This window comes from Bubalus kerabau, chromosome 11 (genome assembly GCF_029407905.1).
Source record: "Bubalus kerabau isolate K-KA32 ecotype Philippines breed swamp buffalo chromosome 11, PCC_UOA_SB_1v2, whole genome shotgun sequence".
Lineage (NCBI taxonomy): Eukaryota > Metazoa > Chordata > Mammalia > Artiodactyla > Bovidae > Bubalus > Bubalus kerabau.
In genome coordinates, this window is record NC_073634.1 from 34682950 (window position 1) to 34708325 (window position 25376).

The following is a 25376-nucleotide window of genomic DNA, read 5'->3' on the forward strand; positions in this document are numbered from 1 at the left end:
TACTACTATCAGCAAATTTTACAAAACAGCCATAGAGAAGTTAAAAATTATATCTAAGATCACACAGCTAGGATGTAGCTGAGTGATTTTCAGTTCAGCAGCAAAACTGCTCATAATCACAACACTATAGGAAAAAAGCTTTACTCTGAGACTTAGAAATAAGACTAGTTCACTCAGTACTAATAGGTTTAAAATCCTCTTTATCTTTAGTTACTTGCAAAAGAAAGATCGGCTTTTAGCAAAAGTTTTCAGCTTTTGAGTTTGTATTGGGAACCCTTTGCCAACCATGTTCCATACAGACAGATTTAATAATATTTGAAAAACATAACTGAAAAGGGACTTCAATGTAGGATGTTTAAAAATCTCAAAACCAATAATAATTTTAAAACCCAGTTAAAAAAAAAATGGGCAAACTATTTGAACAGATTGTTCACCAAAGAAGACACACAGATGGCCAACAAGCACAGAAAGATTCTCAATATCATAAGTCATTAGGAAAATGCAAACACAGTGCCTTCCCACTACATGCTTGCTGAATGCTTAAAAATTAAATAGTCTGTTTGTACCAAGTGTTGGTGAGAATAGGGAGGAACTAAAACCCACAAATACTGGTGTTTTTGTAAAATGGTAGAAACACTGTAGAAAATAACTTGGCAGTTTCTTGCACACCTACCAAATGGAGTAGGCATTCTACTCCTTGGTATTTGCTCAAAAGAAAATATATCATATGCCCACTTAAAAACCTGAACACAAACGTTCATATCCAATTTATTTCTAATAGCCAGACTCTGGAAACTACATGTTCAATGATATTTGTATGGCCAATAAACAAAAAACATGAAATACTAATACATTCAACATGGCTGAATCTCTCAAAATAATTATATTGAGTAAAAGAAGCCAGACATGAAATATTACATAATTTATGATTCCATTCCAATTATATAAAACTCTATATGCAATGCAAACTAAATCTATCACTAAAGAAAGCAGAGCAATAGATACCTAGCAGAAAGATGACAGGGAGGGATAGGACCCAGGAACTTCAGATATATTAGAAACTTCAGGGAACAACAGAGCTGTTCACTATCTTGATTGTAGTTGTTTCTTTAAAAAAAAAAAAAAAAAACCCTTACCAAATTGCACATTTTAATATGTGAAGATTATTGTATGTAAGGTATACCACAATAATAAAGCTGTCAAAGAAAGAGAAAAACGTAGCGGGTAAGAAACACAAAGATTTCTCTGAAATTTTCACTAACGGTGGTCTGTGGCATTAGTATTTCTGGGGATATTTAATGTGTATCTTGTGGGACTCTGTAGTACTCAAAAATTCTAATTCTAGTGTAAAAGCTTTGATGGACTTGGAGGAATGTTTTTGCCTGCAGGGAAGTCTCCCCTTTGTCCTTCAAATCTACCAAGTGGTTTGGCTGCTTTTCCTGATACAAATTTGAATTAGGCCTGCCGGTACCTGTGGGAGGTAATATCTGGTGATCTTCCTGAGAAATAATCTCATGATGGAACCATTTGATCAAACAGTTCCCCAGGAGATGTACATCTGGATCATTTCAGGATACTATTGAAAATTGTCAATCATCTCAGAATGCCAGAGAAATGTGTTTTCCTAGCACATAGAAAAAGGAGACTCCTGTTATTAGCAGTAAGATCTCTTGCTTGCTTCACCTTGAATCTGAACCCCTGATTGCAGATACATATTTTAATTCTCCTTAATGCCTATGATTAACGTTCATGAGTTATTTGTTCCTGTTATTGACAACAACAACAAAGTTACATATTTTGAAGCCTTGGTGAGTGTCCAGTTAACAAATTCTTTCTACCGGGAATGTTCAAAACTCAATCAAGAATAACAACCCCCCCCCAAAAAAAAATTAAACTACCAGGGGGTAACAAAATTTAATAATGTCACCCCTTTTGGATTTTCAACTATAGAATTTCAACATCAAGAGTGAATCTAATCTTTCACAACCATTTTTTCTCCACATTATAGAACAGCTCAGTGGTAAAGAATCCGCCTGCCAAGCAGAAGACACAGGTTTGATCCCTGAGTCAGAAAGATCCCCTGGAGAAGGAAATGGCAACCCACTGCAGTATTCTTGTCTGGGAAATCCCATGCACAGAGGAGCCCGGCAGGCTACAGTCCATGGGGTAGAAGAGAGCCAGACATGACTTAGAGACTAAGCAGCAGCAGCCACAGAAAAACCATCAGAATAAACTTTGTGGGTGGAGGAAGTGGAGAAATGAACCTGAGTAGTATGACATGCACCAAGTATGAGGTTGGAAAATACAAAACTAGATATGCCAGTTTGGCTAAAGTTAGGGATTTGTGCAAGTGAAGTGAAGTGAAGTCGCTCAGTCATGTCCGACTCTTCGCAACCCCATGAACTGCAGCCTACCAGGCTCTTCCGTCCATGGGATTTTCCAGGCAAGGGTACTGGAGTGGGGTGCCATCGCCTTCTCCAAGGGATTTGTGCAAGGAAGTAAGTAAATAGGGTTGGAAAGAGAAATAGAAATTGCCTATGAATGTAAAGCTTAAAAATATAATTTCAAGTCTATGTTTACTTATTGGCCTTATTTACCTTTCAGTACTATATAACTGGTTCCGTGAATAGAAATGATACATTTTCCGTTGTTCAGCACTATGTGTATTCTGCTTTGGTAGGACAAGAAGGCCTATTGTTGACTTTCCTTGTGGTCTAGTGGCTAAAATTCCACATTCCCAATACAGGAGACCTGGGTCATTTGTAGATCCCATATGCTACAACTAGATCCTGCATGCTGCAATGAAGATAGAAGATACTGTATGTCACAGCTAAGGCTTGGTGCAAACAAAAAATATTTTTTGAAAAAAGAAGGCCTATTGCTAAGAGTACCCACATGGGGAAGGGGTGATAAATGGTCAGGCCAGCACAGGGACCATGCTCCACACGGTCTTTGTGTTTCTGGGTGCTAAATCGCTCCAGTCATGTCTGACTCTCTGTGACCTCATATACTGTAGCCCTCCAGGCTCCTCTGTCTGTGGGATTCTCCAGGCAATAATACTGGAGTGGGTTTCCATGACCCCCTCTGGGGGATCTTCCCGCCCCAAGGATCAAACCTGTGACTCTTACATCTCCTGCATTGGCAGGGAGATTCTTTACCACTAACGCCACTTGGGAAGCCCATCTGTTTCTAGTGACACAGCTAAGACTACAGAAGGTCAATTTGGCAGCTTCAGAATAGCCTTTCCCAGAATAAGCCTCATGCATGAGGCCAGGTCCTGAATAAAAGCAGACTAATTCTAGTGTCTGAGATTTCTAAGTTGTGCATCATGCCATGTCAGTGCAGGCATGTCTGCTCTGGAGAGGCATGTTCATCTTAGATCCCACTGGCGTTCCACCCTTGTGGCCTTAATTCCCATTATCAGGTTCTTATTCTTCAGTCCTGATGCTACAATTTACCTCAATAGGCTGATTGGTCCCTTCCTCCTTTCTCCCTTCCCTGCCCCCCTCTCTCTCTCTTTTCCAATAAGCTTCAAATATATTTGCTCTAATACATTCTTACAGGGCACACTGCACAGTCTCATAGTGATTCTTTGACTCTCTGGAATGTGAGACCACAAGAGTGCAGGTCACCCCGCATCCCAACTCGGTGTCATCAGTGCACCAAACCCCTGGATGGTCTGCTTAGCAATCATGACAAGAAATGAAGGAAATCAGCAAACTATGTGGCTTGTTCTGTAGTGATAACTCAAGAAGAGAATAAACGAAGTAAAAGAAATTAGATGAGTGAAACACTAAACAAGCAAAACCCACAACCTGTTAGATAACAGGAGCAGGATCTCTATACATCTGTTGTAGGTGTCACTCTTTCCTACAAAAGCAAAAAGCAGATACATTGTATATTTCATCTCTCCTTACAGATTCCATGGCAATGGGAAGATAGAGAGCATGTTTACCCCATCTGGATTTACCGACCTCTAACTGGTGTGATTATTGTCGTGCATTTTAAGGAACTGTGTCCGCTTGTGACATTAAATTCCAAGGCCAATCCAGTAGAGCTCTGGACAATACCTTACTGTGTCTGATAAATGTTAAACATATGCTTTCCATTTTAGCCCAACCATATTTAGTCCACTGGTTACAAAACTTGGTTTTCTTCTGTCCTTATGATTAGAACCTCCAGAGTAATCACAGTCCTCGCTTAGCCCATTCCTCTGCTCACTACACCACCTTTTTTCAGATATAAATTGATTCCTAAGGCACTGTTAGTTTCACGTGGCTCTGCAGTCAAATAGAACCAGCAATGTTTAATGAAAAAGCTACAACTGCTACGATTTTGGACATAGGTATGCTTGTTTCCTCACTGGTCTCCCCTCCTTCAAATATTAGCATGATATCCACACTTTTCATTTATCTTTGTTCTTGACATCCTCTTAGCAACTAACATTCTACGTTCTTAATTTTTGCTTTATTTCTATTTCCCAGTGGGAAATCCAATCTTGGCATTATCGTCAGTGACAAAGAAAGTGCTAATTAGCAAATGAATGCAATTAGCAGTTACCTCAAATGTTTTCCAGGTAACTTCTGTTTTCTGACATGTACTTGAAACAATGTAAGTCAGCATTTTTCATTTAACACAATATGAATTCAAGAAAACAGTAAAACATTGGAGGGAAAAAAAAATAAACATGCAGCAGAACAAGTCAACACGAGTGTCAGAGGAGTGGAGAATGGAAGTCTCGTCTCTATCTTAGAGGATGCCCACTTGTCCTTCTTGACCAGTCAACAATGGCCCCTTCTGAGTCTCCTCATGTTTCAGGTAAGAAAATGACCCAGACAGGAGAAATGATTTCCATCAAGAGCAATGCTAGAATTCTTATTTTGTATTGGCTGACTCGTCTGGATACAGTGGTTCTGAAATCATGTGTATTCTATATTTTCCAACAAATTTTACCTCTTAGGTCTCTGTATTTCATCAGCGTTATCAAAGTCTCAGCATACTACAAGTTCTTAAAATTTATAAGAATTGTGGTGAAAGATTGATTTTTCTCTCCTCCTCATACCACTCATCTTTCTGGGGGGTGGGGGGAACGACAAAATGCTCTCCTTTGGATTCTGTACCCCTCCCTGCTCTTCACATGGTTACAGTGAGGACCAAATATCAGAATGTGCCACCATTCTGGACCAGTGACCCTGGACAGGTCTGTCAGATGCCCTTCCAGAGATTTTTTTTTGCACTGAAACTAAGGGGAGAGATGAACACCCTGGGGGCAGAGCTGGAAGGATGTGAGCCCACGAATAGTAGGCAGTGTTGGTTCTTGGGTGAGAAAGTCAGATCTGGAGAATAGAATTTTTAATCAAAGAAAGGCAAAACAAGGACTGGAAAACTGGCAAAATATTTAGTGAATGCCAAGAATTCTTTCATAATTTTATATACCATCTTTTTTTAATACTTGTAAGAAATCGTATGAGTAAGGCCACCACATGAGCTAGCCTACATGTTACTTTTGTGATCATGAGGAAAAACTACCTTTTCCTCCAAGCAGAGAAAGACTTGTGCTGTGTATCCTGACAAGTATAGGGCCACAGTCACCTGTAAGCAGGTTCCCTAAACAGAGTACAGTCTACATAAGTACGTGGTGACTATGAATAGAATTAAGAATGTGATATCCATTTTATGGATGGCAAACTTGAGGTTTCCATATGTTAGGTAAAATTGTTTTTAATACAGGGGATTTTTTTTGAAATGCCCTGGTATCTGCAGCTAGCAGGTAACAGCCAGGATTCACACCAATGTTTCCACAAAGGCTGGTGCATTTCTCATCTACCTGTTTACTTGCATGCTCTTATTATCATGCTTGATTTCTCCCTCCAGCATGCTCCAGCTTCTTTGACTCTCTTTCTGTAGGTATACGCATACATCGACTTTCACTTTCACCCCTGTTCTTCCACTGGTCCAAACTATAGACACAATCAGATTGCTTGTGTTAAAACAGAGAAGACCATTTTTTGCACTCAATCCAGTGTCGAGTGCTAGCACATGCTTTAAACTAAGCAGATAGAAATCATTAAAACTGTAATATGTTACTGGTAACAAGCAAAAGTTGGTAATGCTTTTTATACCCTTAGTCTTTCTAACATTTCCATTTGTCAACAGAGTAAAGATAGGGCCTGGAAGGGTAGCAAAGAAAAGTCCTTTCCAAAGTAATAAGAAATCATGCCACCAAAGAGCTTCAAACATCAGTTTGTACAGGACTAGGAGTTTCCAGGTTCTACCATAATGACTCTAAATGCAATAGCAACATAAGGCACTACATCTGTTGGTGAGTTACACATACCTGGTTAAATTAGATTTGCTTGGGAGAGGTATTCATTCTTTCAAGTTGGTGGGACAAATTTCATGCATTGAAACAATTATTTACTGAATGCTAGAAGCCTAGAAGAAACACAGTTTCTAAAGCAGTTGCATCTAACTGAAAGTATAGCTAGTGAAAAGGCACGGACCAAGGGTCTTTGGCTGTTCTGTGCTATATTCATATTGTGAAAAGAGAATGGAATGAGCCAGCTTCTGCCCTACAGCAAACCAGACTGCTAATTCCAAATGAACAAAGACATGATTTCAAGGAGTTTTCATTCCCTGGAGAAGCCAGACATATATACAATTAATTGCAGCATGAAATGGAAACATGTTATATCATTGTTTCTGAAAAGGTAATGCAGATATACATTTCTGGCTTTTTTAAAAATATAGATTCTGGTCCAATAGGTTGGAGATGGTACCAAGAGCCTGCATTTGTACTCATCCCAGCTAATGTGGATGCTGATGGTCTATGGACCACAGGTTAAGTAGTAATAAAGGAAATAAGAAAGTACTATGGAAATATACTACAAGCAACATTAAAGGGGAAGCCTTCTCAGAAGATGGGACCCCTGAGCTAGGCTCTAAAATATGCAGACCAAGAAGAGTTGGGTCTTGCAGTAATGTTCAGTCTGGTGAGCAAAAACTAGTTTCATTCATTCAACCAGTATTTATGAAGATCCATGGCATTCCATGCCAAAATACTTATTAGAAACTGTCATATCAATTTAATCACAAGTAAAACCAAACAATGGCAGCAGCCACGATGAGAAATGAAAGGCCATGGCTATTCTATTTCAGAATACTAGACTTTAAAGGGCTAGTCATGCTTCACCTTTGACAATTTAAACTGTTCCAGTTTTTGAAATATGAACTTTTTTAAGGTTAGTCTCAAATTTTCATGTGCACGTCTTCTCTGAAAGGGCAAGCCAAAGGGGTCATGTGTTCATTCTGTTGGGCTTGTTTTTGTTAGCCTATTATTGAAGGCGAATTAAGGCCAAAGACCTTGTTTCCATTGACTCAAGCACTAAATGACCTGTTTCAAGAAGAGAGTAAATAGCAGTCATGGAGACAGGCATTAACTGTGCAGCAGGTGTTAACACCTGTAGCTATTAAATTCCAGCCAAGATAATCACCTCGCTCTCAAGGCAACTGGCTCATGTCAAGCACTGTCTGCCATGATGGAAACTGGTGATTATTAAGTCATGGCTTTCCCTTACGTGTTGCAGCAAGAGAGGAGAGATTTGGATGCCAGGGAACCACTGTGGTCAACAGTGCAGAGAGTTAAACACACCTCGGGGTACTCTGGCAGCCAAGCAGGGAACACAGCACCTGGGCAGCAGGAGACTGAGCCAGAGAACATCAGCTTGCAGTAGGCACTGTCTGCCAAGGGCTGCATCTAGAATTGGCTGGAGCAGCACTGTCTGAGAGGAAAGGATAAGGCATTCTCAGGTAGGAAGCCACTACATCAACAGACATCTCTACTAGACTTAGCTATAAACAACTGGACCCTGCAACTGATTGATTTATTATTTAGGGTTTAAGGTGTATGTGTGTATACGTGCACATACATGGCTGAGTATTCATGATGTACGTATGGAAACTCCTTCCTGCAACAAACACTAAGTTCTTCCTGGCTGTAATCACTACAAATAGGTTCCCATACACTGGAGACTAGCAGATGCTCATTACCATTTATCAAACTGGGCATAAGAGCGAACTGCTAGGGCATTGGTTCTCCTTAATGGCACCACTGTGCCCTCATGCTTCAGCAGCATTGCCCTGACTCTTTCATACTGCAGAAGACTCTGTATGTCTTTGTCTACTCCAAGGCCTCAAACACAAACATTTACATTTAAGGAATGTGTTTTTAAGGGACATTTGAAACCTACTTTACATAAATAACAGTGGAATAATAAGCAATCATAAACTTCAAAGGTCATAATAAATTGTTGAAGGTCAAACAGTTCTGCCAGCCTTCAGGTGAGAAGATGGCTAAATAATTCTAGAAAGATGAGTACTTATTCTACTTTAAAAAATCTCCAGGGGTGGGGGTGGAATCTCCTTTTCACTCTGTAATCCAATTCTATACATATATTTTAAAATGTCAGTGTTCATTTATTTAGTCCATTGCAACCATTTTTAATGGAACAGATACTCCCTAGGCACAGGTTTATATATTCAGCCTAGGACCTCAAAAGTTGGAGAATACCATACAGGAAAAAATGTGTTATATTTTAAAATGTATTAAATGTATTATTTTCTTTATATTATGTGTAACTATATTAGTGGAAAAAAATTACTGGCAGTTCACATACAGAGAGCTAAAACTAGCCATATCCTTTCCTGAGCACTTTCTCAATTTGTATTACCAAAGCATTCATTCCAGAAAATGTCAAAACATCATTAAAAGTCTTCTTTACTACAACAGCTGTTCTCGGGATTTTTTAAAACTCTGCTTTTCTCTGGTATGTCATCAACTGGAAGGGACACTTAGAGATGACCTAGGTGGATTGAGAAGGTAGGCAAAGGAAACTTTCTGCATTCTTTGACAAATCAGTCAGTCAGATATAGGTGGATCAGATTCTTTCTCTTTCAAGGAAGATCAGCATTGTGTGATATCTCTGCAAAATGCAAGCTCTTTTTAAATAACATGTTATGATTAAGAAATTGGTGCAGTGTTGCAGCTCTGAGCTTTATCACAGATTTTTGAGAACATGCAGAAAGTCTAACTTAGTCAGTTTTTTTCCCCCAAAAGTCATAAAAATAGGAAAATAGCAGCCATGGCAGAGTAACTTACGTCTAATGTCAGGATCATGTGAAAAGAAATGACTACCGCAGCAAAAGCTATACAGACTGCTCCCCAGCTGTGAAAGTGAAAGTCGCTCAGTCGGAGACTCCATGGACTATATAGTCCATGGAATTCTCCAGGCCAGAATACTGGAGTGGGTAGCCTTTCCCTTCTCCAGGGGATCTTCCCAACCCAGGGATTGAACCCAGGTCTCCCACATTGCAGGTGGATTCTTTATCAGCTGAGCCACAAGGGAAGTCCACTCCCCAGCTGGAGTTGATCAGTATTTCTAAGGTCCACATTAATAGTCCTCCAGAGTTGTAAGAGGCCTGGAGTTGCTTTTCATTTTCCAGTGGACCATTACTCAGTGATCTGTCTCCACATAGGTTGGAACACATCTTGTGATGGGTTGCTAATCAGTATACCACTGGATAGCTAGGATCCCAGAGATAAAAATTGATAGTAAAAAGTCATTTAGACCAATCATTAACTTAACAGCTATGGAACTAAGCTGCAGAGATATTCAGGAAAATGTCCAGTGTGACATATCTCGAAGTGAAGTGAAGTGAAAGTCTTTCAGTCGTGTCTGACTCTTTGTGACCCCATGGACTATACAGTCCGTGGAATTCTCTAGGCCAGAATACTGGAGTGGGTAGCCTTTCCCTTCTCCAGGGGATCTTCCCAACCTAGGGATCAAACCCAGGTCTCCCGCATTGCAGGTGGATTCTTTACCAGCTGAGCCACAAGGGAATCTTGAAGTAATATTTCCCAAATCCCAGTTCAAGGCTGTCTAGAATATATTAAGAAAAGCTGGCATTAAATTAGAAGTTGACTTCCAGGAGATATAAATATGGCACAAGAGAAAGATCTGATAGAAAGCTGATATTAACACATAAGTAATCAGAAAGATGTAAATACAATGGAGAGAAAACTGGCTGTGGAGTCAAAACATTGAATTCAAGTCTCAGCTCTGCCACTAAATAGGCATATACATTGGGCAGGTTGTCTTTGTAATCTTCAAAGCTGAAGAATTAGACTAGATGCTTTGGAAGATCTCTTCCAGTTTTAAATAATAAGCAATTCTTGAACTTAATCTCCCATACTTGCTTTCACTGTTTACTTGTACTAAAGCACAGTATCAATCATGGTTCTTCAGTGGCTCTTTTTTCTTTTCTTGGTCTCTTAACTCTTAGGGCATTCTCTAAGTTCAGCCCTGGCTTCCCCTCCACACACTTTATGTTTTTATTTATAATATTATCAACTCATATCTTTAGTTATAATCCCTAATCTGATTTACTAATTCCACAGTACATTGATACAACTATCAATTCTGCCTCAACAATGCCTCTCAAATACTTTTCTCTGTTGCCACTTTTGCAGTCTTAGTCCTAAACACTCAGTATCCTTGGAAAATTTCAGAATTTTCCTTAATTTTCTGTCTTCAGTCCCTTCCTCTTCCAAGCTGTCCTCTCTATGGTTTTCAAGATTATCATTTAAAACTGTAACCTGGTCATTTCTCACACACTGCAGTGCAAAATCACTTATTTCTCCATTGGTCTTCTATTAACAGGAAAATGTGTAATTGTTTTTCCAGTTTAATTTTCTACACGTCCTTCATGCTGTATCCACACCAAAGGATGTGCCATTATCTAAACAAGCTAACATTTTCCGCATCACTACTCATAACTAAATGACTTTCCAAAGACCGTAAACTTCCACCGGGATGGAGTATCTCTCAGTCATTTCACAGATCCAAAGCCTAGCACAGCATTTTACACTTAGTAGGTACTCAACAGATGTTTGTGGAATGAATGAATGAATTCAGTAACTAACTGGAGAGGGAAGATATGACGAACCTGGAGTGATATCTTACAAGCTGTTTTTAGAAGTGTTAAATGCTAAGAATGAGAAATGCAGATTACCTTTTTTAAGTGTCTGATATTGTTCTAATGCAAACTGTGATATCAAATAGAAGTGGAATTATAAATATAGACCTCAGATTCACCTATCCATGTACTCTCCTATCCTAAAATAAAGCAGAAAAATACATAGGCCTCCACAGTAAGACATCAATACAGTTGTGCTGAATTCTTAATGCTAGACCAGCATTTACAGCTCTGTGTATTAGTTGCCCTAGATTATATATCCTATCCTGGCTCTTAATTATTCAGATACCAAGGGATTCATTTGCTACTGCTGCATTATAGTATGTTAATCCAACGCCAATTCAACATTTCTTATATTTATTTTGCATATGCTGTATTTCTTAAGGGGCTTTAAACATTTAAAATCTTTAGAAAGCTATATATTTTCTTTTGGTTTTCTATGACTTCAGGGTTGTTTATGTTGCTTGGGTTGTTATCTAATGTTCCCAGTTAGCCCCTTACACAATTCAGTGGACATGTGGGCTGCATATTTAAGGTAGCAAATCTTATGCCATCTGGTTTGGGTACCTAGGATATGCTATACTTGCAAGATAATTTTGCAAAACGAGAGCTTCTAAGGCTATAACTAGCTTTTATGTCCCACCAATTTGATGATTATTCCCAAGCCCTGGTCATGTTTTTCAGGGCAATTATCTAAGAAGAAAAGGTTTCAGTAGTGGAATTTTTGCATTTATATTCTTAGTCTCAAATTATTTTATGGTTATATGTATTATTTCTCCAACTAGAGAGTCATATATGATCTTCTATTTGTTTTTTGTTTTCAAATCTCTCCCACTCTGCCAATACCTGCATAGAGATAGAGTTAGAAATTAACCCCATAGTTTCTCAAGGTATCCTTATGGAGACTGAAGTATGGAAAATGGCTCTGTAGATGGATTCATGACTGATTGAGCATTCGTGAGAGTTGACCACTAATGGAGTCCCAGGCTGTGGAAGTTTTCTAAGTTTCCATAATTCTCCTGTGGGGTTCTGTCTCCTACCCTCACTATGAAATCCCTGGAGGAAGAACCATATTCCCTTCTTTCAATCATTTATTCATCAAATATGCATGAATGTGTTGTATGTACTAGTTACTGCACTAGCCTTTGATAGCGGAACATTGAACAAAACAGTGACATCTTCACATCTCCCTATGCTAGTTTATAGCTTTGGAAAATGGTCTTACAACTGACAAGAGACCTTTCAATAGCTAAGAGTAATACAGGCCCATCTGACACATTATCCTATGGTGAAATCTACACTTTCTTTTCCTTTCCCTTACTCTTCTTCTCTCAAGCTCCTCTCACTGTAATGGAGGGAAAAGTTTTCTCCCTTACTAAGTTTTAGTCAAAAAGATTCAGGTATAGAAAACTTGTAAACTGAACAAATAGGTAATTACCAAATATTTAATGGGCACCTAGCCACTCCAGTACTCTTGCCTGGAAAATCCCATGGGCGGAGGAGCCTGGTAGGCTGCAGTCCATGGGGTTGCTAAGAGTCAGACATGACTGAGTGACTTCACTTTCACTTTTCACTTTCATGTATTGGAGAAGGAAATGGCAACCCACTCCAGTGTTCTTGCCTGGAGAATCCCAGGGACGGGGGAGCCTGGTGGGCTGCCGTCTATGGGGTCGCACAGAGTCGGACACGACTGAAGCAACTTAGTAGTAGTAGTAGTATATATGGTTCATTCATTTATTAGTCAAACCTTGTTGAATAGGTACTATGTGGCAGGTACCAATCCAGGCACTGTTCCACAGTTAGGAGAAAGTGAAAGAAAATGAAGTCACTCAGTCGTGTCTGACTCTTTGCGACCCCATGGACTGTAGCCTATCAGGCTCTTCCGTCCATGGGATTTTCCAGGCAAGAATGCTGGAGTGGATTGTCATTTCCTTCTCCAGGGGATCTTCCCGACCCAGGAATTGAACCCGGGTCTCCCACATTGCAGGCAGACGCTTTACTGTCTGAGCCACCAGGGAAGCAAAGCACATTTAAAGTGAAGCCCTGTCCTCAGGATATTTTCTGCCTAAGTGGAGTCTTTTTTTTTTCCTCCACTCCAAATAATTGGAAACAATCAGCCTGAACAATATCTAATCACTACCATACCCAAGTCCTCTGAAGGGAACCGGGTTCCATTCTTCAGGGATTGCCCAGTCTTTCAATTTTAATAACCTTTGATTTGAAGACCAGGAAAAGATACTCCAAAATAGCAAAATCCCCTTATTTATACTCTGACCTTTGGGCTGAAATGTTAACCGATTATTAATGCTGCCTCACTTAATGAGTAGAAGCCTAAGCTGGAAGAACTTTTCTACCATACAGAACTGTCCCTCCCTCTCTGGGAATTATTGATTCTGTGTCTTCCTCACTGGAGGGTCAGGCATGCTGTGCTGACCGAGCACATCCCATTTAGGATATTCCCCATTGGGCTTGATCCTGCTTTAGGGTTTTTACATTCCTCATGCCCTGAAGAACAGTGAGAGGAAGCTTTGGGGTTTAATAACAAATGTAAAAGCTCAGTAAAATGAAATGTAGTATCCAGGTTCCTCAGCTTCCCTAGAGCAAGATAATATTGCTTTTACAGATTATATAACACTTCTTACTTTGTGCCATTCTACTGCTGAAATAATGACAATGATTCTCCACTATTTATTAGATCATGTTAAAATTTATCCAGTCTTCACTTGTGACCTTTGCATAACCTCAACCCACTCTGTCCCTGCTGGTTCTTCTGCCACACTGGGCCACACACCTTCCACTTTGGAAATCTCATCTTTTTTGATTTTAAGAGCTATATAGCTAAAATCTGTCTCCCTGTTTCTTCCTATCTTAACTAAATGTAGTTTGAATTCCTATAGTACTCCATGTATGTTTCACACTTTTGAGTACTAAGTTGTGTACTATCTTCAAACTATGTAGAAAGAATCCACCAGAGAATAATGAGTTGGACTTTATTTCTTACTTTTACCTAAATGATATAATACTGTTCTTATACTTTGACACAGTAATCCCACCATGATGTATTTATATAAAGCAAATCAGTAGAAACAGGTAAATTTACATGGATGCTCATTGCACTTGGGGATGGGTGCTGGGGCTAAATTTCCAACATTAGAGGACTGGGCAATTAAATTATTGTGTATCAACTCCAAGCAATATTGTTTTGACATGAAAATTACAGACTTTAGTGACATGGAATATTTTAAAGATCTAATAATAAATGAAAGAAGCAGAGTAAAAAACATGACTACAGTTACCGCATCCACATATCATATTTGTATATGTAGAGGAGAAATGCAAAGGAGAGGAAAAATGAAAGCTATTCCTAAGGGCAAGGATTTTTGTCTGTTTCATTTAGTGCTCTAATTTCAAAATTTAGAGCCATTCCTAGCACATAATGGATCCTTAATAAATATTTGTTGAGTGAATGAAAAAGTATATGTTATGAGTGATGCAACTGTAGATGATTTGTCATTTTTCATATTTTATTTTTCATGAAAATGATCTCTGTAAAAAAAAAAAGAAAGATAACATAAGGAAAAATGGATTTATAACTAAAACACATTCTTGATTCTTACATGGACACTTCTAGGGTAACCTCAGGTGAAGGAAAGAGAAAAAATTTCAATGGCTATCTAGTTTTCATAATAATCCATGGAGGTGAGTGTTGTTATGATTTTATATATGAAGAGACTTAGACTCAGAGAAATAACTTGTTTAAGACACTCATGAATTTTCTCAGTCACACCATTACATGTATAGATGGTATAACTCTTTTTAAATAAGTCTCTGAAAACAAAGCAAAACAGACCTAGGATATATCAAGATCAGAGATGATATAAGGATTGGTAAATAGGATTTTAAGTAGTGGGCAATCAAAAAGGATTAATCTCCAAAATATACAAATAGCTCATGAAGCTAAGTATATACATATATTAAAAAGCCAATCAAAAATGTGCAAAGATCTAAATGTACATTTCTCCAAAGAAGACATACAGATGGCCAAAAAGCACATGAATAGATGCTCAACATCACTTATTATTAGAGAAATGCAAATCAAAGCTTCAATGAGATATCACCTCACATTGGTCAGAATGGCCACCATCAAAAAATTTTATGAACAATAAATGCTGGAGAGGATGTGGAGAAAAGGAAACCCTCCTACATTGTTGGTGGGAATATAAATTGGTATAGTCACTACGAAGAACAGTATGGAGGTACCTTAAAAAACTAAAAATAGAACTACCATATGATCCAGCAATCCTGCTCCTGGGTATATATTCAGAGAAAACCATAATTCAAAAAGATACATGCATCACAATGTTTATTGCAGCACTATTTACAAGAGCCAGGACATGGAAGCAACATTAATGTCCATTGATGGAGGAATGGATAAATAAGATGTACATGTATGCAATGAAATACTACAAAGTCATAAAAATAACAAAATAATGTCATTTGCAGCAATATGGATGGACCTAGAGATTGTCATACTGAGTGAAGTAAGTCAGACAGAGAAAGATAAATCATATGATATTGCTTATATGTGGAATCTTAAAAAAAAGGGTGCAAATGAACTCATTTATAAAACAAAAGTAGAGTCATGAATGTAGAAAGCAAACTTACAGTTACCAGGGCCTGGGGGTGGGGGAGGGGAGGGATAAACTGGGAGATTGGGATTGACCTATACATACTACTATATATAAATAGATATTAAGGACTTACTGTATAGCATAGGGAACTCTACATAATACTTTGTAAGACCTATATGGGAAAAAAATCTAAAAATGGATATATGTATAACTGTCATTTTGCTGTACACCTGGAACTAACACAACATTGTAAACCATCTATACTCCGATAAATAAATAGAAATTAATTACAATAAAATAATGGGCAATATGCAGAGGCGAGAGCATGTACAGTATCCACACCTCTGATTCTCTTTCTCAGCTTAATGAAGTACAATGAGCAACATAAAAACTTAAAATATAATAACAAATTTGTGAACGCAGCACAGTCCCTTGAGCAGTATTTAGGTTAATATACCAATCCTTCTCTAATACTTGAGATTATGACTAACATAATTGATAGCAAATGCAGTGTGTCAAGGCACTGAATTGTGTTGTCTCGATTTGTGAAACCATCCTCCTTGTATTTAAATACTGATGAATTGAGCTAAGTGATTGGATTTAAAGAGACCAGAGAAAGGTAATCAGCATTACAACTTTATGGGAGGAAGGCCTTTTTATCCTTATATGCGCAGAATTAATTGACAATAATGGGATCTCTTTATTATTTAGTTCATCTAAGTGTTCTCCTTTATCAGCTTCAGAGCATAGAAAAACAAAGGTTTTTCTAATCTGTATAGAAGGTGCTCAGTGGAATGTTTTACCAGCTTGAACTGCAGCTGTTTCCCTACAATAGTGGATTGCTTCTGTATGAGTGTGTGTGTGTATACATGAGTACATGTGTGTGACAGTCAGATGGATGGGGCTAGAGTTGGTTGACATGCAAACTTCTTTTTAGTCTCTTATGTATTGCATAGATCTGCGTGTGTCCTAAGATTAACTCTAAAAAGACTGGTGGTGGCAACCTTCTCAGGTTAGTCTCTGAGAAGAACTCTAGAGAGTTTCAGATTTCCTTTCAATGTTAGAGACTCGGGGTGAAAAATACTGGGCATTGCTATATTTGTGTTCTCCCAGGATTCATATGGTGAAAACTTAATTCCCAATGCGATAGTGTTAGGATATTGGGCTTTGTGATATAATAAGGTCAATAGGGTGGACTCCTCTTCAATGTGATTAGTGCCCTTATGAAAGAGATCACAGGGGCCACATGAGGACCAGCCAAATAGAAGACAGTTGTCTGTGAACTAGAAAGCAGGCTCTCAAGAGACACTGAATATGCCAGCGTCTCCTTGATCTTAGAATCCCCAGCCTCCTAACTATGAGAAATAAATTCTTGTTATTTAAGCCATTCATTCTATGATATTTTTAAAATCATAGTCTGAACTAAGGATGGGCAGTAAATTGTAATGTTCTTGTCTTTGTCAGTTCAGGTTGCTATAACAAAGTACCGTGGACTGGGTGACTTGTATACAACAGAAATGTACTTCTCAACGGTTGTGAAGGGTTGAAGTCCAAGATCAGAGTGTCAGTATGGCTGGTTCCCCTTCTGGATCTTTGCTCTTTGCATCCTCCTATGGTGGAAGGGTGAGAATGCTCTCTGGGGACACCAATCCCCCATGGGAGGCTCCCATACTTATGACCTTATCACTTCCCACAGAGTCCATCTTCTAATAAGATCACATGGCAGGGGGTGGGGATTAAGATTTCAAATGTGAATCTGGAGGGAGCACATTCAACCCATAACAATCTTTACACTTTTTATTTTATCATCAGTAGGTTTTTACAAGGAGAGACAACAAAAATTAACATTCTCAACACTCATGTTGATTTCTCATTAATCATTTCTCATTAGAATGATTTCTCATTCTCAATAGAGAAATTAGAATTTCTCTATTCTCATGAGGATAGAACCCAATGGATTTTTATTTTATTCCTAAAACCAACTTCAAGGGTTCTTCCCTATTAAACTTTTCTAGTAGCATGTCTCATGCTTTAAAATCATTTGGGTGTAAAATGACAAACAGTACAAAATTAGCCTCTTCCATCTTGCTTTACTTATTTATTTTGATGTTCTTTATTTTCCTTGGCAGGATTTCCTCTTCAGAATGCTGAACTACCCACCTCTGCTCGACCCCCACTGTCCAATATCCACTATCCAACACAGGCTTGCTTCTGCCTCTGAGAAACTACATAAATGTATGTAATCCTGTCTTTGTCACGTCTTCCTTCTTAACAGTTGTCATCTGAAAAATGCCTTTCTCCTGGGATTATTGTAAATGTTAAAAAGGATGCTATATACGATATTTGTGGAATGTGATTTATGGGGTCGTAAAGAGTTGGACACAACTGAGCAACTGAACTGAATTGAACTGAACTGAAAGTACTATACAAATCTGATTTTTATTATAATGTTCCCCACAGATTCAGGGTTCCAGACACTAGTGTATTCCCATCAAAATCCCTTTAGGACCTACTTGGTGACAGGCAATAAAAAGAAGCCTTAATAGGTGCAAGTGAAAGTCACTCAGTCCTGTCCGACTCTTTTCGATCCCATAGTCCATGGAAATCTCCACGCCAGAATCCTGAAGTGGATAGCCTTTCCCTTCCCCAGGGGATCTTCCCAACCCAGGGATCTAACCCTGGTCTCCCGCATTGTAGGCAGATTCTTTACCATCTGAGCCACAAGGGAAGCCCAAGAATACTGGGGTGAGCAGCCTATCCCTTCTTCAGTGGATCTTCCCGACCCAGTAATTCAACCGGGGTCTCCTGCATTGCAGACAGATTCTTTACCAACTGAGCTATCAGGGAATCTCTAATAGATAAAGAAAACTAAATCAAATGATACAGATGGGTCGATCTTGATGAAAAATAATCACTAGATATAGCAAAGTAGAGCTTGTTAGTGAGCTTGAGAAAATATAGGGGGGCTAGAAACATAGAAAGCCCGATTGGAGTCAGTTCAAAAAAAAACAAATGAATGGGTGGAAGAGGAATCAGATATATTAAGGAGAGGAAACCCCTGAGAAATGTTGCTATAAAAAAGCAAATAGATGAATTGGTATCAGGAAAACACAGACTCCAGAGCAGGCTTGTTTGTAAGCTAATGAGAAGGGTTCAGTAAAAAGGAAACAATTGATGATGAAGGACAAGGTTGCTGGAGTGTCCTTGGACAGACAAAGTAGGATCAGATGCAGTGCCCCAAGGAAGTGGCCCTAGCAGCACGGACACTGCATCTATTGCAACAGGGCAGAAGGCAGCTCTGATGCTGGTAGCTGGGCGGGTATGGTGGTGGGAACTTGTGAAAGCTTTCTTCCAATGGACTGTTTTTCTCTTTGTCAATAGGAAGCAAGGTCATAGAACTGAGAGTGAACTGGAGTTAAAATGAAACAGAAAAGAGTGGAATATACATCTGGGGTTGTAGATGAGCAAATGGACTAGATTTCTGTGGTAAGATTTCTAGGCAGCACCTAATTCAAATTTTTGCCATTGTTGTTTAGTCGCTAAGTCATGTCCAACTCTTTTGTGACCCCATGGGACTATAGCCCACCCCGCTCCTCTGTCCATGGGATTTCCCAGGCAAGAATGCTGAAGTGGGTTGCCATTTCCTAATCCATGGGATCTTCCCAACCCAAGGATCAAATCTGCATCTCCTGTTTGGCAGGCGGATTCTTTACCACTGAGCCACCTGGGAAGCCCCTACTTGAGATTAGCAGTCTTCAATTTAAAGAGATAGGTTATAGTGACAGAGTAGAAGACAATTTGGATTTCCACATGCCTGCGTGCTGAGTCACCTCAGTCATTTCCAACTCTTTGCAACTCTATGAACTGGTAGCCCAGCAGTCCATGGGATTCCTCTGTCCATGGGATCCTCTAGGCAAGAATACTGGAGTGGGTTGCCATTCCCTCCTCCAGGGGAATCTTCCCAAACCAGGAATCGAACCTGTGTCTCTTATGTCTCCAGCACTGGCTGCTGCTGCTAAGTCGTTTCAGTCATGTCCAACTCTGTGCGACCCTATGGATGGCAGCCCACCAGGCTCCTCTGTCCACAGGATTCTCCAGGCAAGAACACTGGAGTGGGTTGCCGTTTCCTTCTCCATCCAGCATTGGCAGGTGGGTTCTTTGCTACTAGTGCCACCTGGGACCCTGGATTTCCACAGGGCTGAGGTTTTACTGTAATAAATAAGTATAGTGAAGCAAGATGGGGCAAGATAATTTAGGGAAATGCTAGAGTGGTAATAACAGTTGAGCATGAAATTTAAAGGGGAGGACAAGGGAGCCTGGTGGGTTGCCGTCTATGAGGTCGCACAGAGTCGGACACGACTGAAGCGACTTAGCAGCAGCAGCAAGGACGTGAGAAACCTATATGCAGGTCAGGAAGCAACAGTTAGCACTGGACATGGAACAACAGACTGGTTCCAAATAGGAAAAGGAGTACATCAAGGCTGTATATTGTCACCCTGCTTATTTAACTTCTATGCAGAGTACATCATGAGAAACACTGGGCTGGAACAAGCACAAGCTGGAACCAAGATTTCTGGGAGAAATATCAATAACCTCAGATATGCAGATGACACCACCCTTATGGCAGAAACTGAAGAGGAACTAAAAAGCATCTTGATGAAAGTGAAAGAAGAGAGTGAAAAAGTTGGCTTAAAGCGCAACATTCAGAAAACAAAGATCATGGCATCTGGTCCCATCACTTCATGGGAAATAGATGGGGAAACAGTGGAAACAGTGTCAGACTTTATTTCTTGGGCTCCAAAATCACTGAAGATGGTGATTGCAGCCATGAAATTAAAAGACGCTTACTCCTTGGAAGGAAAGTTATGACCAACCTAGACAATATATTAAAAAGCAGAGACATTACTTTGCCAACAAAGGTCTGACTAGTCAAGGCTATGGTTTTTCCAGTGGTCATGTATGGATGTGAAAGTTGGACTGTGAAGAAAGCTGAGTGCCGAAGAATTGATGCTTTTGAACTGTGGTGTTGGAGAAGACTCTTGAGAGTCCCTTGGACTGCAAGGAGATCCAACCAGTCCATCCATCCTAAAGGAGATCAGTCCTGGATGTTCATTGGACGGACTGATGCTAAAGCTGAAACTCCAAACCTTGGCCAACTGATGCGAAGAGCTGACTCATTGGAAAAGACCCTGATGCTGGGAGGGATTGGAGGAAGGAGGAGAAGGGGATGACAGAGGATGAGATGGCTGGATGGCATCACTGACTCAATGGACGTGAGTCTGAGTGAACTCTGGGAGTTGGTGATGGACAGGGAGGCCTGGTGTGCTGTGATTCATGGGGTCGCAAAGAGTCAGACATGACTGAGCGACTGAACTGAACTGAAGGACATGAGACCAGTGAAAAGGGGTTTAGATCAATGTCAGATCCGAGGACTGCTGAAGTCAGAGAGCAGAAGGAAGAACTGAAAATAAAAAGAGACAGTGGTCAGAGCATGGAGTTTGCAATTGAGATTACGAAAGAATTACAGTTAATCAGTGTAAATGTATAAGATAAGCAGAGTCTTCCTGTGGACAAGTGCATAGCTTGCTTCCTCACCCTCTCTGGGTTTTTGCTCCCCAAACTGCTTCTCAGGGAAACCTCTCCTCACTAGCTTATTTAAAATTGCAGCTTCTCACCAGCTTCACTGGCACTCATTTTTTATTTCATATTTCCTCAAATTATTGCTTGCATCTCAAATTCTATATGGGCATATGTACTCAGTCGCTTCAGTCTTGCCTGCCTCTATGTGACCCTATTGGCTGTAGCTGCCAGACTCCTCTCTCCATGGGATTTTCCAGGCAAAAATACTGGAGTGGGTTGCCATGCCCTCCTCAGGGATATTCCTGACCCAGGGATAGAACCTGCATCGTCCTGTGTCTCCTGCATTGCAGGCTGATTCTTTACCCACTGAGCCACTTGGGAAGCATTATATTCTGTAAACATTTATGTATGTATTTTGCTTATTGAATGCCTTCCTCCATTTGTCCTCAATGAGGGCTAGCATTTATGATTTGGGCACATAGAGCACCTTTCATGACTAAAACATTTGCCTGGCAACAAGTAGATGAGGCATTTGATATATTTTTGTTAAATGACTTAAATAAAGCAACTTTTTATTTTAGTATGGGAATTCCAAAGAGCCAATAAAATACATCTAGTTCTCAAACTTTTTTAAAATATTTATTTATAGTTGATTTACAATGTTGTGTTAGTTTCTGCTGTATAGCAGAATGAATCCGCTATATGTGTACATATATACTGTCTTTTTGAGACTTGAGTTCCCTGTGCTATATAGTAGGTTCTCATTCAAGTAATGTTATGGCTTATTCTGGATAGTCATTCTAACTACTTTTGAATAGAAATCTAAATAAATGACTATGAAGCTTTTTTTTTTTTTTACTTTAAGTGGAATTAAATATTAATAGAACACAACTTTTTTTTTTTTTTTTTTTTTTAACTATTCTAGGTCTTGGGCTTCCCTGATAGCTCAGTTGGTGAAGAATCCACCTGCAATTCAGGAGACCCCGGTTCAATTCCTGGGTCAGGAAGATCCACTGGAGAAGAGATAGGATACCCACTCCAGTGTTTTGGGCTTCCCTTGTGGCTCAGCTGGTAAAGAATCTGCCTGCAAGGCGGGATACCTGGGTTAGATCCCTGGGTTGGGAAGATCCCCTGGGGAAGGGAAAGGCTATCCACTCTAGTATTCTGGCCTGGAGATTTCCATGGACTGTATAGTCCATGGGGTTGCAAAGAGTCAGACACGATTGAGTGACTTTCACTCACTCATTGGGCTTTCTAAATGACTTTAGTAGTAAAGAACCCCCCTGCCAATGCAGGAGACATAAGAGATGTGGGTTCAAACCTTAGGGTAGGAAGATCCCCTGCAGGAGGGCATGGCAACCCACTCCAGTATTCTTGCCTAGAGAATCCCATGGACAGAGGAGCCTGGAGGGCTTCAGTCCATGGGGTCACAAACAGCTGGACACAACTGAAGTGACTTAGCACACATGCAGGTCATTATTATAAAATTAACCCAGACTCTCCTGAGGTAGGTGTGAATTTTGATCCCTTTGCAAAGGGTTGTTAGTGATCTTGAGGTCACAATACTTTTAGATAACTCTCTTGCTTTGTCTCCTGCTTTCTGTCATAGCACCAGCTGTTGCTCTGAACTCCTGTGTGCGCACATGGCTGTAACAGCTCATTCCACCACCACTCCTGCCCTGACCCCAGACTCTGCTGTCTTCATGTACTTTGGGCCTGTTTTAAAGAATTTATGTGAATTAAGAGAATACAGACATTAAGTGAGAGCACTAAGCTCCTCTTATGGGATTAAGGTCTAGGCAACACCAGTTTCTGCTGCTGTTATCGCCTGCTTCTAGGTTCACTGTGTGCTAAATAAGTGTGACTGATCAACATTTGGATTACTGAGAGATCAGGTGTTACTGTAATTTAAGTCACCCAATACTTTGGCCTATCCAGTCCACTCTTTCCCATATGGATGGCTACCTCCTCCATCTGTTCATGTGGTCCATTTTATGCTCGAGCTAAATACATAATGTCTCATGAAAATGTAGGAGAAGGAGTAAGGATACCAATTAAGGTAAGGGTGCCTTAATTGGTATTACAATTAGAGAAATCCTGCTCTTAAAATGTGCCATTATCAAAGCCCCGTAGGCCCGTAAGACAAAGTTCCATCTGAAGACACATTCTTGTTGAAGCAGCAAACGGTGAAACATTTACAAAAGATAAAAAAGAAAGCAGTGTACTCAAGTAGTTTTACAAATAATGCAACGGTCTATAATAAGCTTATCTAAAAAAAATTTATCTGTGCTAGGTTTAAATAGCACAGATGATAATTCATGCAGCAGGGGACATTAATAAATATTAACAAATATTCCTATAGCTGCAAGTAATACATTTGTATTTTTGCTGTGTGTTGTGTTCAGAGTCTCTACCCTACTCTGAAATTTGGGGGGAAATTAGCCAGCTAAAGAGTAAGGAAAGCAGAGTTCTTTGGCCTGTGATGTAAACTGATAAGAGTCACAGTCCTGACATTTCTGCCTTCTGAATGTCAGTCTTCTCATGTAAAAACAATCTTAGAGTTTGAATACTGCAACACGTTGCACTCGATTAAAGGGATTGAGTTGTTGTTCTGGTTCCACCCAGTAGAGGGTAGTGTTACCCAGACAAGGTCTCAGCATGAGTCTGAGACAGATGGAGCCGTGGAAGCAGAATTTAAAATATATGGGTAGCTACCTATCTCTCTTCTTGAGTCACCAGACCACAAATGCTTCTCTACAAAATAGCAGCCTCCAGCAAGGGTAGAAATGCACTCCTCCTCAATCATTTGCCACTATTCTTAAAATGGACACATGACTCATTGCTACTGGAATATGAACAGGAATTTAAACTCCTACAATCTGTGTTGTTTTCTGAAATTTAAAGTTTGTTCTATGAATATATTCATTTATATAAAATACAGCAGCTTGTCTATACATATTGAACATTTAAGAATTACAGTTGAAAGTCGCAGATCTTTCCTCCGACAAAAATATTTAAGAAGTATTTATAAAATTTGATGCTGTTTAATATCACGCTGAAAAAGGACACCTTCATTGCACTTTTTACTATACAAATAGCCTAAGTCACTGGCCTGTGACAGACGGATAATTTTAAAGTTCTAAGTGTCAAATCCATATTCGTAGTTCTGGACAGAAGCCTGAATCTCCATCACCCTGTGACGTTTACAGAGTGCCTCACACTGTAGTGGTCCCCACGTGAGCCCCAGAAGCTGTCTGAGAGCCCGTTCTCAAACAGCAAGACCCGTCTGCTGGGCTAAGACTGATGCTCAGAAAGTAAAATAGTGGCAGGATTAGATAGTTTAAGATGCTGTCTCTTCAATACAGGTAGTAGGAGATATGAAGGTATTTGCTGAAAAAGCAACAAAATGGATGAATTAAGACATCAGTATGAAATATAGTTCATGGAGAAGTCTTCATTAAGAGGGTACTATTTAACACCAAAAAAAAATTAAGCAGTACATAAAAAGAGCAGTACTAAAAGAGCAAAGGTACTATGCCCATATAAGTTATTATCATATATAATTACCATATGTAAATAGATAACTAATGGGAATTTGCTGTATGACTCAGGGAACTCAGATGGGGCCTCTATAACACCCTAGACGGGTGAGAAGGGTAGGAGGTGGCAAGGTGTAAACCTATGGCTGACTCATGTTGATGTATGATGGCGGCCAAAACAATATTGTGAAGCAATTTTCCTTCAAGTAAAAAGAAATAAGATTGGGGGAAAAAAGCAGTACATATAAAAATACACCAAAAGAGCAAAGGTGCTATGCATATGCAAGTTATTATCATCATTATAGTAATTTGGGGGTTTAGGGTCACCTTCATTGAGACACAGTATTTGGGACCTTAGAAACACACTTCGGTAGAACTTTCCAACCTCTGCTTCCTCTTTGATCTTTATCACTGATCGAGGGCCTGCTTGCTTTTTTGTTTTCTTTTAAAGTATAAATGCTGAAGCCTAAAAAGAAAGAGTGAATACAAGAATGATGTAATCCTACCAGGGCCCAAAGTCTTGTTCCAGTCCAAGACTAGAGAGCTGCAGCCTGTCTTCTGCTGCCGCACACCCCCTCTGCTATTCCTGACT

At 39.6% G+C, this 25376-nt stretch overlaps 1 protein-coding gene and 1 long non-coding RNA gene across 18 annotated transcripts in view; one reads left to right on the forward strand and one right to left on the reverse strand.

Moving 5' to 3' along the window:
- LOC129623048 (uncharacterized) overlaps positions 1-25376 on the reverse strand; it is a 367755-nt gene that overhangs the window by 32111 nt on the left and 310268 nt on the right. For 2 of the 17 annotated variants that reach the window (XR_008700281.1, XR_008700312.1), the window contains one exon: positions 1006-1107. The exons of the other annotated variants lie outside the window; for them this stretch is intronic. The gene's annotated coding sequence lies outside the window, so the exon portion shown is untranslated. The remainder of the gene's footprint in view (positions 1-1005; positions 1108-25376) is intronic. 17 annotated transcript variants of the gene reach the window in all.
- LOC129623055 (uncharacterized) lies at positions 17723-19774 on the forward strand. The gene is made up of 3 exons (XR_008700319.1): positions 17723-17900; positions 19047-19151; positions 19666-19774. It is a non-coding gene; the product is annotated as an uncharacterized LOC129623055 (long non-coding RNA).